The 15056-nt window shown below is 40.2% G+C and overlaps 1 non-coding gene across 1 annotated transcript; it reads left to right on the forward strand.

The window, feature by feature from the left end:
• Window positions 1-558: 558 nt before the first annotated feature.
• On the forward strand, window positions 559-630 carry TRNAE-UUC (transfer RNA glutamic acid (anticodon UUC)). The gene has a single exon. It is a non-coding gene; the product is annotated as a tRNA-Glu (tRNA).
• The last annotated feature ends 14426 nt before the right edge of the window (window positions 631-15056 follow it).

A 15056-nucleotide genomic window follows, 5' to 3' on the forward strand; every position in this document is an offset into this window, starting at 1 on the left:
TCCTCGGGTACCAGATGCCGCCTATGCGTTGAAACTAGTTCTACCGAGTAAAATGTTTTTTGGAAAATACCAAATATTCTTCTGCGTATAGTGTTTTTCCACGTAGCCAAGCCTGATACCATCGAGTGTATTGAAAGTCATGTAAAATATGTTGGAGAGAATGGTTGATTGAGTACGATAGATAGGGGGAGACCGAGGGAAGTGCCTCACGCAATTACGCAGGAATAATATATTTTGAAGACATGATATGGAAGGCGATAGACTTAGAGACAGATAGACGAGATACGAATGAATTCAGAGCAATAACGATTTTAACTCTCAGAGGATGATTAATTAAAGAAATCTAAACTTGTCAGAAAGAAATAATGGCAAACGTAGCTACAAAGAAACATAACTGTAAAATATAAGCATAGAAAAAAATGGTTTATATATTTTTTGTTTTCCGCGGAATTTTAGTAAATACATATATTTACAGCCTATGTGGAAGCTTTCCTGTATTCATATATGAATTTAACCAGTCGCCGTTTTAACTAATGCTAATGGCGTTTAATGGCAATATCCCATGTGGTCTAGTGGCTAGGATACCTGGCTTTCACCCAGGTGGCCCGGGTTCGATTCCCGGCATGGGAACATATTTTTACCGCACGAAGATTTCATACATTTGTTTTCAGTTCTAATTTAAAGTTTCAAATAAATCTTAGACTTGTATCTCGAATAGTTTTAACTCTTTCACCTAACCTCAATATAAAATAATGAACTTAAGAAATCAGGAATTCAACTAAGAACACAGCATTATATTTTCATCAAGCGACGTGAAAGGTAATTCAATGTGAACTTTTTTAGTCGCAATTGCAATGGAGAGAGAATTTACTATTGAATATCTTCATTTCCACCATAACTGCCAGTTACCCCAGCATAAGGAACACGGATCAATTGGAAATAATACTGATCAAATGAATTAGGCTGGTCATCCTTTTTGTTTAAGAAATAATTCAAGGAACTGCCAGGCTGAGCTTTCTATCCCCGACTGAAATTGGAATAGAGCCAGGAAGAAGAAGATGCAATGTCATTACAAAAAACTACGGAAGATAACTTGGAGAATGGAAGAAAGACTTAACAAAGAAGTTCGTATTTCTTTCACTTCACTTGAAAGAAATACGAGCAGGAACCAAGGACAAACAAGTCAAGCCATTTTTTATTAACCGTGACGTACTGAACTGATTATAGACGCAATGCCTATTGATTAACAATGCGAACGATAAAATAGATCTAGGCGACATCTATTTCTTAAGAATGATGAATGATGGCATTGAAAGTGATTGGTGGACGGTAAGCACTGTTCAATCGTAAATAACGGACACTGAGTATTTATTTATTATTTATTCTCGTAACATCGACCGCGGTTTCAGTTTTATCAAGTCATTTTCAAGACAAAAAAATTCCTTTTGAAAATTTAGTAGATTTGAAACAGCACTCCACGATATATAATTGTGTGGAAAATTACTTAGTATCTTTTACTTATAACCATGGAATAGCATGAGGTTAAGTCGGCTACGATTAGACAGTATTAGTCCGCATTATTTGGGTCACGACCAATGATAAATAATGGAGTACGTAAGACAGTACCGAGTTTCGGGAGAGGCTTTAATGATAACACCAAAACACAAAATTAATACCACGAGTTTGAAAAATGTTAATGTGTCGAGTATCTCTTAAAATTAAATGTTACCTAAATTAATTTTTGTCTTTAATCTTAATAGCTCAAAATATATACCTAGGTTACCCTTTGCAGATTATCTAGCGCTGATTGCCTGCGACGAAAACGTCCTCCAAGAGGCCGCTATGGGACTTCTCAAGATTCTACATACCTGTATTTTAAGATCTGAACCAAGAAGACAAAAGTAGAATAGGCTTTCGAAGGCTAAGAACCAGTCAGGTAGAAAATAATTCTGAAAAATCAGTGATGGAGTAAGTTACATCCTTTAACTTTATTGGATTAACGTTATAATATTTCCGTGGAATAGAAAAACGCAAGAGAATTGCCAGAATCAACTACGTTAACGGCACAGCGAACTTTAAATAATAAGTTGAGATTCGACACCTTGGTAGATTAATATAAAACGATGGTAATTCCAGGTGGAATATTCGCCAGCAAAGACTAAGAGATTGCAAAAGCAAATGAACAAAGATGAAAAACAATTGAAATGAAATTCTTAAGAAGTGCTGCTGCCTGTGAACGAATTGACAGCCAAATAAAGAAGAATATGAGGTATAGGATATTGGAAAAACGAAACGAGAGTGCATAAATAGATGGAAAGAACACGATAACGAATGAATGCATTATAAATACCCAATGCAAATATGGTAACATAGAACGCGTGGCAGAATATCTCTGGGACGTCTTCAAAAAAGATGGAAAGAATATTACTGAAGAAGGCTGCTGCAAGCTTAAATCCTAATACCTTAGGAAAGAAGAATAAACTCCGTTATCTGTTTACTCATTAAGATAACGCGTTTATTTACTTGGAAAAAACTTAAAACGTACGATATGCATCCCATCGTCAGGTGATTTCTTAGACGAAAAGGGGTAAACTTAAAAAAAGTCGTAGACTTTAAACTTAAAAAGACGGACTTATGCAGAAGAAGAAAATCGTAATTTCCCATAGCAATTTATTATAGTACAATACTTACATGCTCTATTATGAAAGCAATGCAAATGATTTTATTGTGACGTGACTATCTATTGCAGCGCAGGAAAATTATTAGGGAAATGGGGTAGAACTGCTCTTTCAACGCAGTTGGTCCTATAAGCAGTCTTAGCGGAAAGACGTGCCTCCGCGTGAAGTGTGTTTTTGACCTTTGTAACACGCGATGGAGCGTTCGCTTGAACAGCGATACGCCATCAAGTTTTGCGTGCAGATTGGAAAGAATGCAACCGAAACACTCCAGATGCTTCAAGAGGCCTTCAAGGACGATTGCACTTCAAGGTCACCGTCCGGGAGATGGCACGAGGCGTTCAAGGAGGGTCGGGAGGAGGTTCCCCGTTCGACGAACCCCGTTCTGGATGCCCATCAACGGCCAGAACCGACGAAAATGTGAATCGTGTGCGCGAAATTTTGCGTTCCGACCGTCGATAGAGCATTCAGCAAATTGCTGATACCCTACTAATGGCCAAATTTACGGTATATGGGATGGTGATCGAGGGTCTAGAAGTACGCAAGGTCTGCGCGAAGCTTGTGCTGAAAGTGTTGACGGAAGACCAGAAAGAACTTCGAGTTGCGCGGTGTGAAGAATTGTTGGATTTGATTCTAAATGAGCTGGACTTTAAAAACTCTGTCGTAACCGGTGAAGAATCCTGGATGTTCGAGTATGTCACATAATCGAAAAGACAGAGCAGCAAGTGGCACACAAATTCATCCCCCCGCCCCAAGAAAGTACGTAAGAGCAAGATTCGCATCAAAACGATGCTCATTGTCTTCTTTCACGTCCGAGGAATCTTCCATTTTGACTCTGCCTTTTTTTTCCTGGAGGTGCTCAGGAGATTGAAACGCCGGGTCGCGCGCGTGAGGGCTGATATCAAAGACACGGTCATGCTCTACCATGACAATGCCCCTAGCCACACGTCCTTCATCGTTATCAACTTCCCCGCCCCGACCACTACCCCGGTGGTTCCCTATCCCCCTTGCAGTCTCGACTTGGCTCCGTACGACTTTTTTTTTGTTTCCCCGAGCGAAGAAAGAACTAAAATGAAAGCATTGGTAGACCGTGGAAAACAACCAAAAGCATGTTTCAACATTCTGGAGAGACATTCCCGTCGAGGAGTTTCAGGGTGCCTTCCAGGCGTGGCAGACACGTCTCCGCAAGTGTGCATATTGATGCAAGGGGAGAGAGAGTATTTTGAAGACTTTTAAGCATTTGTACAAGTACGATCGATAAATTTATTTTTCCCAGAGAATGCGCTTTACTTTTACAGTGGACCCTGTATGTACCTAGAGTTTTTTACCTGAGGATAATGCATATTCTTTGGAACGTATCGGGCGAAATAAACGTGATGTTAAAAATCACGAGTATGATTTTGCATAATAGTTAATGTCCATATATTAGAACCCCTAACTATTATTTTACCGACTTAATTTTATCGGGAATAAACTTTTAACGTTATAGTTAAAAAATAGTTTACATTCAACTTAACTCATTACTTCCATAGCTAATTTCCTTAATTCTGTTTCAATTTCTGGAAAAGTAGACGTGAAAATTGAAATGTGAAGGGAGTTGGTTTGATTCGTTGCTGCAATTCATGATCCCATTAAAACATTTTGCTCGGATATAGTGCGCCGTTGGGCCGTTTCACAAGCGAAAAATTATTGACTCTGGATAACTGTAGTGATTTATTGTGCCTATAGAAAATTAAAAGTGACAGAGAATATTTACGATCAACTTAACATAGATCTATCTCTTAAGCGTCGGTGGATGATTCCAACAAATATTTTTCTCATTCATCGATATTTTTCTGTCCTCATTTCATATACGGCAGTCTATCCGAAATTGTGATATCGGGCACATGAACAATTAATTGGATGTGGCAACAGTTTGAAGGTGCAACTGTTCTTCTAAGCCAAGAATAACCTTATGCCAAATATTCGAAATCCACAAAATCCAATAAACTATTTATTTCAAGTGCATTATAATTATAAATATATATATATATATATATACACATGAATATATGTATATGCATATATATATAGTACAATACACAGTAACACACAATATAGAAACACAAAAAAAGAAGAACACACATATTTTCTTGATATTTCGACGGAAACAATCCGTCTTCATCTGAAGATATAGAAGTAATTATTATACTTCATACATACGAGTACATCATTAAATACATACATTACATACATACAAGTAATCATCATAACTTCTATATCTTCAGATGAAGACGGATTGTTTCCGTCGAAATATCAAGAAAATACGTGTGAGTGTTCTTCTTTTTTTGTGTTTCTATATTGTGTGTTACTGTGTATTGTACTATTCGGCACTTCCGTGTTACGTCTACGATAGCATATATATATATATATATATATATATATATATATATATATATATATACAAACCATAAACACAGTAATCAACCCGAAGGTCGGTTTAGTAGGTGATGGTAGAGATCACCCAGTACTAAGCCCTACCCTGATGTGTGAATTTTCACACATCAGGGTAGGGGGGCCAGTTCCTTTCCCTTTGCCGGTTATGGTTTCCCAGGAAGACCTGGTACCCGAAAAATCACACAGCTTGGTTTATATATATATATATATATATATATATATATATATATATATATATATATATATATATATATATATATATATATATAGCACTTTTTGAAAGTCTCACGGACGTGAATAATAATGTATAACACTTAGGAATTGTGGAAACAGACAAAAACAGAAACACACAAAAAAGAGCTCACTATTTTTCGAATTTTCGGTGGTCGTGGCCACCTTTATCGAGGAAGAGAGGGACTCCTTGATAAAGGGGGCCACGACCACCGAAAAATATTGAGTCTCTTTTTTGGCGTTTCTGTTTTTATCTGTGTCCACTATTGCTAAGTATTATACATTATATATAAATATATATATATATATATATATATATAAATGTATATATACATATACATATATACATACATATATATGTGTATATATATATATATATATATATATTACTTGAAGAAGGCCGAAAGCTCAAACAATCTACTATGTGAGTGTCCTATATTATATATATATATACATACACACACACACACACACACATATATATATATATATATATATATATATATATATATATATATATATTATATTTGTGTATGTATGAATATGCAACGAATCTTCGGACTAATCACACATTATTGTTATTATTGGTATTATTTTTATCCGTCAATGAGCATTGAAATGCAACCAATGCAAACGGTAAAACCCCTGAGTGAAGTTGAAATTGATTTGAATTTCGAAAATGATATTCACATTTTGAAATAGTTGCATCTTAATGCTTGTTACCGGATGACTCCGTTACAAGTTATCGTCGCGTTACTATCTCACGCAATTCTTTCGCTCCTCTTCTTTTGTTTTCCCTTCTCACCTCTCTTTATTTTTTCAATTCTCCTCCACACCTACATCTCAAAAGTCTCACCAATGTTTCCAAAAACGCAACGGCCGAATTCTCTAATTTTATCCCTTTTCGTGGCCGAATAGGCAAATTTTACATGGGAATTGATATTTAGTGCTATTCTCCTGCATGAAAAACTTTTCAGATGAAGACCACAGGTGATTTTTAACCGCCGGTCCTGGTTTTTTTCAATTAAAAAAATATGCCGACGGGCTTACATCGTCATTCCTAAATTCGCGACTTGAATCTCACACCGTTGTCGTGGGGGTCTTTAATTCCACCCTTGCGTCCCCTGATCTCCTACCCTCCTCTTTCTACCCTCGCCAGCACGGATTTCCTCCAAGGCCATTCCACCCCCTGCCTCCCTCGCGTCAGCGCACTCTCTTCGCCCTCCCCCTCCCTCCTAGCATGACCTCCAACCCTCTTCAACATTCTCCTCCCCCCAACTCAACCCTTCCTCCTGCCCCTGTATTCTGCCACCCCCGTAGAAGGTGGTGTGTGTGGAGAAGGAGAGGGTATGTTTTTATGTGTGTGTGTGTTTGTGTGGGTAAGAAGGGGTATTTGACGTAGGAGGGTGAAGGGATGGGAAGTGGGAGGGGGTAAAAAAAATTATTTTTTGTTTTAATCCACCCAGCGGGAGAATTATGTTTGCGTCGTGTCCCCATTTTTTTCCCCTCCCACAGTACACCAAACCCTTTTTTTCAAAAACTCAATTTTTTTTAAAGTTCTCCCTCGTGACGTAAATGCTGTGGCGGGTGGGGGTAGGAGGAGGAGGAGGGGTGGGAGAGGTTCGCGGATCGGAGGTGTGGCCCGGTGATAATGAGCTTCCGGATGGGGGCACGTATCGCTGAGACAAGGCGGCGGTGTCCTCGAGGGAGGGAGCAGTCCAACGCGTCGCCCGACACTCGATCTTTTTGCGTCAAAGGCAGTCTCAGACCGACCGGCTTAGCCAGGTGTAATTAACGGGATCGGGGACATTATGCCCGACGACTTTCGGTCACGGTTTCCCAGCTCGACAGCACCGGTGGAAGGTCGGTAAAAATCATCAGTGGGCTATCAATCTTAAGATATATTTGCGGCAACTCTCCAAAGCCATCTTCCAGAGGGGTATAATCAACCTACCCCGAAGCTTGGTTTTGATGGCGTGAGGGTCGGGTCCATCCCGGACTCAACCCTTAGAGGCTTTTGGAATCCACACATTATAACAGGGCAAAGAGAGGGGAGGACAGATACTTCTATTTTAGGCCACCATTCTAATTCTCATGGAGTTATAATTGACCAGAAAATCGTACCTCTTAGCTTTTAGGTCATCATCATCATCGTTGATCATCAATCCGAGAATCCACATATACAAATTACCCTGGAGGTTGCCAGAAGGGGGTGTGGTGGGGGTATTAGGTCACCAGCCATGCATGCAGGAATATTGGTGCATACATGCGTGAAAACTCGAATGCATGTTGGCTCATAGGAATAAACTCTCTTGTACGTATGCCTTGTTTACAGCTCTGGTGTTTGATTTCGTTATGATTGCGTATATTTTGATGGGAGAACGAGGGTTTGAATCTATCTGTGACGGTGTACAGCTCTCTTATTTCATCCACGTGGTCAATTCAACCAATATAATATGGTGCCATAATTTGATGCCATAATAATTCTTTCAGTATTGCTAGAAAACTTAGGTTCACTGAACTATTCTAAAAGTTTGACATGTCTTGCCTGCTATCTTGGTGAATTTGGGTACTCCCAACTCAATTCCTCCAGCATACCCGTGATACTTTCTCGCTACTCATAACAATTTAAGAGTAACCAGAAGTTTGGGAAAGGCTAACTTATTAAATTCCTTCTTTCTAAGCGTCTTCACTATTATCTCACAGAATACCTTCGATATCTTACCAAATTTTGCCGGCCAACCGATACCCAAAGTTGAAAATTCCTATAATGGAATAGAACGTTCGCTGAAAAGTATTAAGTCTAATAAATTCTCCAGGCCCGATGAAATACCCTCTCGCATATTTCAGGGTCTAGCTTCGGAATTTCACGGTACTTGAAATAATATATAAGAGGTGGTTGGTAGATCACAAGGTTCCCAGACATTGGAATACGGCTAATGTGACACCAATATTTAAAACCGGAGACAAAGGAGGAACCGAGCAATTCAAGAGACCTGTTTCCCTCACATTAATTTCGTGTAAGGTTATTGAACATATAGTTGCTAGTTCGATCATAAAAGACCTCGATAATCAGAACTTATTTATGAAAAATCATTCGTTTGCGTAGGGACATCGTACAAATCTCGCATCTGCAGGAAATTCGAATGCATGTACGAGTATAAACTTTTCATTTATCGTTGCCTTATTGCTAATGTAGTGTTTATTATACTATTTGCCGTAATCAGTTCCTTCTTCAGATAGAAACCCTTCTTCGTTAATGCTATTCTGCTTCCTACGTCCATCTTACCTATTTCATCGTTAGTGAATTTGCTGCAAAACAATTCCATTTGCTCCATAGCGTTTTTTCGTATTCTTGCATTACAATCACCCCAACCTAGTAAGGTCGCTGACCTTAGTTTTAGTCTTCGTTCATCATTTCCAGGACTTAAATTTCAAGAAGCATTATTTCAATCACACAACAATCAACACAACTTTTAGTGACTTCCATGGACTTTGAATCGAAGCAAAGGGTCCATTGGAATCAATTATTAGCAGTTTTACACTTGTAATCGTACTCCATTGGCTTCTCTCTTCACCCGATCTTGGAAGTAATCATTCATTTTTTACTGTGTCGATAGATTTTTTAACCACTACAGCTCCTCTCGTATGCAGTAGTAGTAGTTTTGAGGGGAGGCGACCGACAGCTAAGGTCATTTGCGCCATAGGGGAAGGACAGGAAAGGATGAAGGGTGGAGAGAAACCCGGCGTCGGCATTAGCCTACTCTTTACGAAAGGCGCCAAGGGGTCCGCGGCTTAACGTCCCATCCGACGGACGGCGTACTCACTCAAAGTGCCCTCCACAAAGCACCTCAAGTAGGGATCGAGATACCTCTGAAAAATATTCAACACCGCCGGGATTTGAACCCGCGCCCTCAGGGTGGGAAGCCAGTACGTTAGCCCCCGCACCATCTCGATCCCCTCGTAAACTGCTCTACCTGCTCTAGTTTTTGCCCTCCTATTTTAATGTTAAGCTTGGCCTTTTTCTTTCTAGAAAATCGCATAACCTTTGTTTTATTAATATTGATTCTCATCCCATACCTGTCGCACTGAATTTCCAATTCACTCAGCAATGCTTGCAGCCCCTTGGCTGACTGACAAACTAAAGCTTGGTCATCAGCAAACCTAACTGATTTTACGAATTCCCCGCCCACTTTCATTCCTACCTCTAGTTCTTCCCATGCCTCTTTAATCATTTCCTCTGCATACAGGTTGAACAGCAACGGTGATAATGGGCAACCCTGCCTTACACCCCTTCCTAACACTGCCCATCCTGACTGCCCGTTTCCCACCCGCACCTGAGCAGTCTGAGACATGTACAGGTTGTGGATTAGCCTCCTTTCCCTCCAATCTATTCCTATTTTCTGCAATATACTCATTAGTTTTTCCCAATTCACCCTATCAAACGCTTTTTCGAAATCTACGAAACAGGCAAATACCTCCTGGTTGTGTTCTATATTCCTCTCGATTAATAATCTCATTACTGCAATGGCATCACGCGTACCTCTCCCCTTCCTAAAACCAAACTGATCATCCCCTAAGTAATCATTTGCCCTACTCTCTATCCTTTTGTTTATGATCCTGAGAACAACTTTAGCTGCGTGGGATATCAAACTAATTGTCCTATAGTCCTCACATGACGTGGCCTTTACCTTTTTCGGAATAGGAACTAAAACTGATCTCACCAAGTCTTCCGGCCACATTCCTTCTTCCTAGATACTACGTATCAGCCCATATAGCCTCTTCCCCCCACATTTCCCTGAACATTTCAATAGTTCCGCGGGCATATTATCCACCCCCACGACCTTATTTCGTTTCATCTCCCTTAATGCCCTTTCTATCTCATTGTCTAGTATGCCTGGACCTAAGCTGTCCTCCTCTACGTCATTTTCTTTTTCAATGTCTAACTTTGTTGGTCTGAGTTCTTTATCATACAGTTCTTCTATATACTCCTTCCATCTCTCTTGGATGTTTCCTGCGTCAACTATTACCTTACCCGCCTTATCTCTAACTGTTAGCATAGCTCTTCCTTTCTTACTTCCCGATAACGATTTAACTTTGCTGTACAGCGCACCGATTTCACCCTTCCTCTGCAGACTTTCCATATCCTCGCACTGCGTCTTCCACTATGCTTCTTTTGCCTTATTTGTTGCCCGCCTCAATTTATTGTTCAATTCTTTGTACTTCATTTTGCCTAATTCTGTATTCATATTCTTCCATTTTCTCCGCTCATCCATCTTTGTAATCATCTCATCCGTGATCCATGGTTTCCTAGTCCTTTTAGCGTTAACGGTTCCAATAGTGTCTTTTGCGGCTTTAGACAACCCCTTCTTGATCATTTCCCATTTTTCTTCGATAGTACTAAGCCCTTTACCATCCTCCATGATTTTCTCTACCGCCTTTTTGTATTCCTTCCTTTTCAACCCATTTAACGCTTCTACATTCCATTTTCTAACTCGCCGCCCCTGCCTTATCTTTTTGAAACGTACGCTACATTTCATAACAACTAAATTGTGGTCTGAGTCCGCATCCGCTCCCGGGAAGCTGTGGGAATTTATCACACTATTCCTAAACCTGTGTCTAACCAGGATATAATCTAGCTGATATCTTCCTGAGTCACCTGGCATTTTCCATGTATACCTGCGTCTTTTGTGGTGTCTAAACCAAGTGTTGGTGATGACTAACCCCTGTCTTCTGCAGAACTCAACTGCTTTCTCCCCGCGGTCATTCCTCGTGCCTAAACCGTAGTCCCCCACCTCATCACCATCTCTTCCTTCGCCTACCGTCGCATTCCAATCCCCCATCACTATCAAATGTTTCCCTGCGGGAACACACGCGATCATGTCCTCTAACTGATCGTATATCCTATCGACCTCTTCTTCCTTATGGTTGCTCGGTGGCATGTATACTTGAATAATAACTAAGTTCGTCGGTTCTGCTTTTATCTCCGCTAGTAGTATTCTATCCGTTACCTGCTCTATGTTGACTACGCTTCTCCCTACCTCTTCATTTAATACAATGGCAACCCCTCGTTGGCTCTCGTCCCCGCCGCTGTATATTATTCTATACTTATCACTCCAGTAATCCCCGCTATCTTTCCATCTCACCTCGCATAGACCTAAAATATCTATATTTCCCCTTTCCATCTCTCGCTTAACATTCTCCAATTTCCCTGTCCTCATCATTGTCCGAACATTCCACGTTCCTATTCTAACTAATTTCGTCTTCTTCTCCTGCGTCTTCTGTCCTGCTGCTGCTGGTTTTCCCTTGCAAGGGTTTCGTGGGATGACGACCGCGGAAGCCTTGCCTCCCCCGCTGCCGGGCACGACACACGGCCGATTGGGCCGAGCCCCGTGGTTGCCAGGACTCAAAATATCTCTATTGTCCATCATATTTTTCTAGGGAATGATAATTGAGGTGGTTTCCCGTTGCCTTCCTCAATAGTGTTTTTAACGTGACACCATCACTTAATGGCCGCCCCACTGGGGTCAGACGCCATTGCAGCCGCCTCACTGAGGAACAGACGCTGCGTGGACTACCTTTCGTCTGGCTCCTAACCTTCGACCTATCTGGCATGGGTGACCCTACCAGGAGCAATAATTATTACTCCCGCCAGCACAGCTCTAGGGGTCATCGGAACGCACAAGCTCTTCCACCACGTCAAGGTTGTAGTCCGGGGAGGGTATTTATTATTATATAGATATATTTCGTAAAGAACAATTAGCAGAAAATTTATTTTGCAATTTGGCATACCTGATGTCAAACCAATTCCTGCCACACATCCTAGCGGTGACTTACGGAATATCATACCAAAAAAGATCAGAAAACATTCTTCCAGAGCACCATATTTCCATAGTTTACTATTGGGAGGGCTCACTCTCATATACACTCCTTTGATATACTACTATGTCTATCATAACGACGTTTTACGAATTTAGCTCCTCTATGCTGCACGCGATCCAATTCGGCAATCACTCCTACTTGAATGAATGCAGATCAGCGTGTAATAAATAAATCTGCATTAAAAAAAATGTCACCCTTTTAGTTTCACATTTGTTATATTTACGAGTTTTTTCTGTCTTCGCTAATATAAGGTGTGTTGGCATGACACAAAAAATTGTTGGTTGCATCTTAATTTTTTTAACAACGTATTTTTTAGCTTTGACAAACGTTCTTGTGGACAGCATTCCATATTGAATTTAATAATATTGAGATTTAAAGACCTTTCACAGCGACCATCGTTGGGCTTTACGTGCGCGACGTTGCCTTGTCAACGTTGCGGTGTCCCTTATACTGGAGGAACTATCGAAGGCTGAGCAGCAGGGGACACCACTAGATACTATATGTCGGCTTTCCATCTTATTGGTGGACAGGTCCAAGAAGTGGACGAGTATGTCATTGAGAAAATCGAAGACATTAACGACATAGCTAAACCTATTTAAATTAAATAATATTCCTTTTAAAGCGTAGCAGTCCAGAAAAAGAGATTGCGATTGCAGAGGGCTTTAAAACGTCAAGGAAACTCAAAATGAACCGCTGAAAAATGTTCTACTAGAAATTTTATTCCCGTATTCATCCGAACTGATTCAGAGTTACAATAAAATTTACCCTGAATAGTTTCAATCCGTGTTTCGAGGGTTCCGCGTTTAGGATGGTTTTATTTGAGATTTGAATAGAATTTGTTCATTACATATTAACATTCCCATATTTTTTCCCGGCTTTGGGAGTTTTTCATTTTGAAATTCCCTCTTGATAGGCAGGACATTACTGATACATTAATTGAATGAAATTGTTGAGAAATATATTTCGCCTTTCCTCAGTTCCTTCATAATGAGGAATATATACGTAAAGTTAGCTTTATGCACGGTCTATATGTCGGCGTGGGTCCTGAAAACACCTAATTGCTCTCATGTAGACAACGTTTTAGGGTCCAAATTACTTTGTTGGATCAATAAATGAATTTGTTTCCTCTTTAGTATACATTACGAGGTACATTCAGTTTCTGTCTCATAAGTTTTTCTGACAAAATGGTATAATAATTTGATATTTCTGTTACCCTTGATCATAATATCCCTGTATACGAGAGATGTATGCATGTACACTTATGTCTAACCCTTTGCTACAATGGCGGCAGGAAAGATCCTAATGTTAAAGGTCCCATTTGTGCCCACTGGTCAGTGGCCGAAACTTTTTGGGTTCCTTGTCATGTGATAACGTCCGTCCTTCTTTGAACTGTCACGCAACCACGAAAGCACACTTTATCCACATCACCGTAGCACCATCACAGCCATATGTCACTATACAGTCAATCGAAGATGAATTTCGTTGAGTGTGAAACCATTCAATTGAAGAAAACGGATGATTTTCTTCCGTTAATGAGCACTAAAGGACGCCATTTTTAGCATTGAAACCCCATCTCACTCTAGCGGCAGCTGTACAAACCCCGTACAGTCCACCGTGCTGCCATCTATATCATGTATTTATTGAGTTTCCGCGTATTTTAAGCATTGAAACATTTTTCTTTTGACTTCCAGTGCCGAGAAAAATAATAGCTTTATCTTAGAACTTGAAGCACTGTGTGAATATTAGAATTCAGTTGATGGTGGGGATTATCAAGATTTACGTAGATTCCCACATTAAAATCGAATGCGGGAATTCCCCTGTTGAAACCCTCCCGATATACGGCTGGCGTTCATTCAGTCTTTTCATTTTTGAGTGAGTGGTGTGAAGTCGTTTCCTCGGCATAAAATACGAAAACGCTCGAAAATCCGAAACAGAAAATATTGGTTTGGCTCTTGGATGGATGGTTTTAAGTTCGCCGCCGCTGCGATGGCGCTCTGCGTCTGCAGGTGCTCTCTTTCCCGAAAAAGGTTTACGACCATGCATCTGGAAAACGTGGGGGTTGAATTTCCCGCATTTTGAGGCGAGCGAGCAGATCATTGACTCCTCCTCACGAAGCAAACCTTACCACCCGCCTCCCCCCCCCCACCATCCTCATCCAAAATAGTCCCCGAAAAATTTCAATCGTTCGCATTGCTGTTTGATTTAAGAAAAAACATTTTAAAAATAAAACCGTGCCATGAAAATGTATCTGGATTAACAGAAAAATTTCGTTTATAGCTGACTGATGATTTATTCCGATATAATTATGCATCGACTTGTCCCCAATACTTTTGTAGTTCGTAGTTTTGCCTCGTTATTAGGCAATATTTTGGAAAAAATAAATTGAGAGGAAGGGGACATCTACATCTCAACACAAAATGCCCCGCAAGCCCCCGCGAGGGCGTATGGCGGCGCATACGTGTATTACAGCACTAGCCAAGTACTAGCAAATATTAGTACGAGCATGCTCGTACATGCATGCATTTGAAAATTTCTTAACTAATCTACAGAAACACTCTGGCACATACGTAAATGTCTGTATTCATACTGCAATTATTGTAATATTTCGACTAAATCATTATATTATAGCTTTTTAGGTAATATATTCGAGCACGTATATTATATATACATGTGCGCGCGTCTACAGGGAGTCTATATTGAGAAGTAACAGAGGTCTCAACTCTGATGTAAGTAGTTTGTAAGAAAAAAATAGGAGAACGTGAACAAGCCTTGAATTATACGTGGGGTTATGCCTTTGTTAACGAGTTTCAAGTTCACTCAGCAGCGGTATTT

This window comes from Hetaerina americana, unplaced genomic scaffold, assembly GCF_022747635.1.
Source record: "Hetaerina americana unplaced genomic scaffold, ioHetAmer1.1.p SCAF_2, whole genome shotgun sequence".
Taxonomy (NCBI): Eukaryota; Metazoa; Arthropoda; class Insecta; order Odonata; family Calopterygidae; genus Hetaerina; species Hetaerina americana.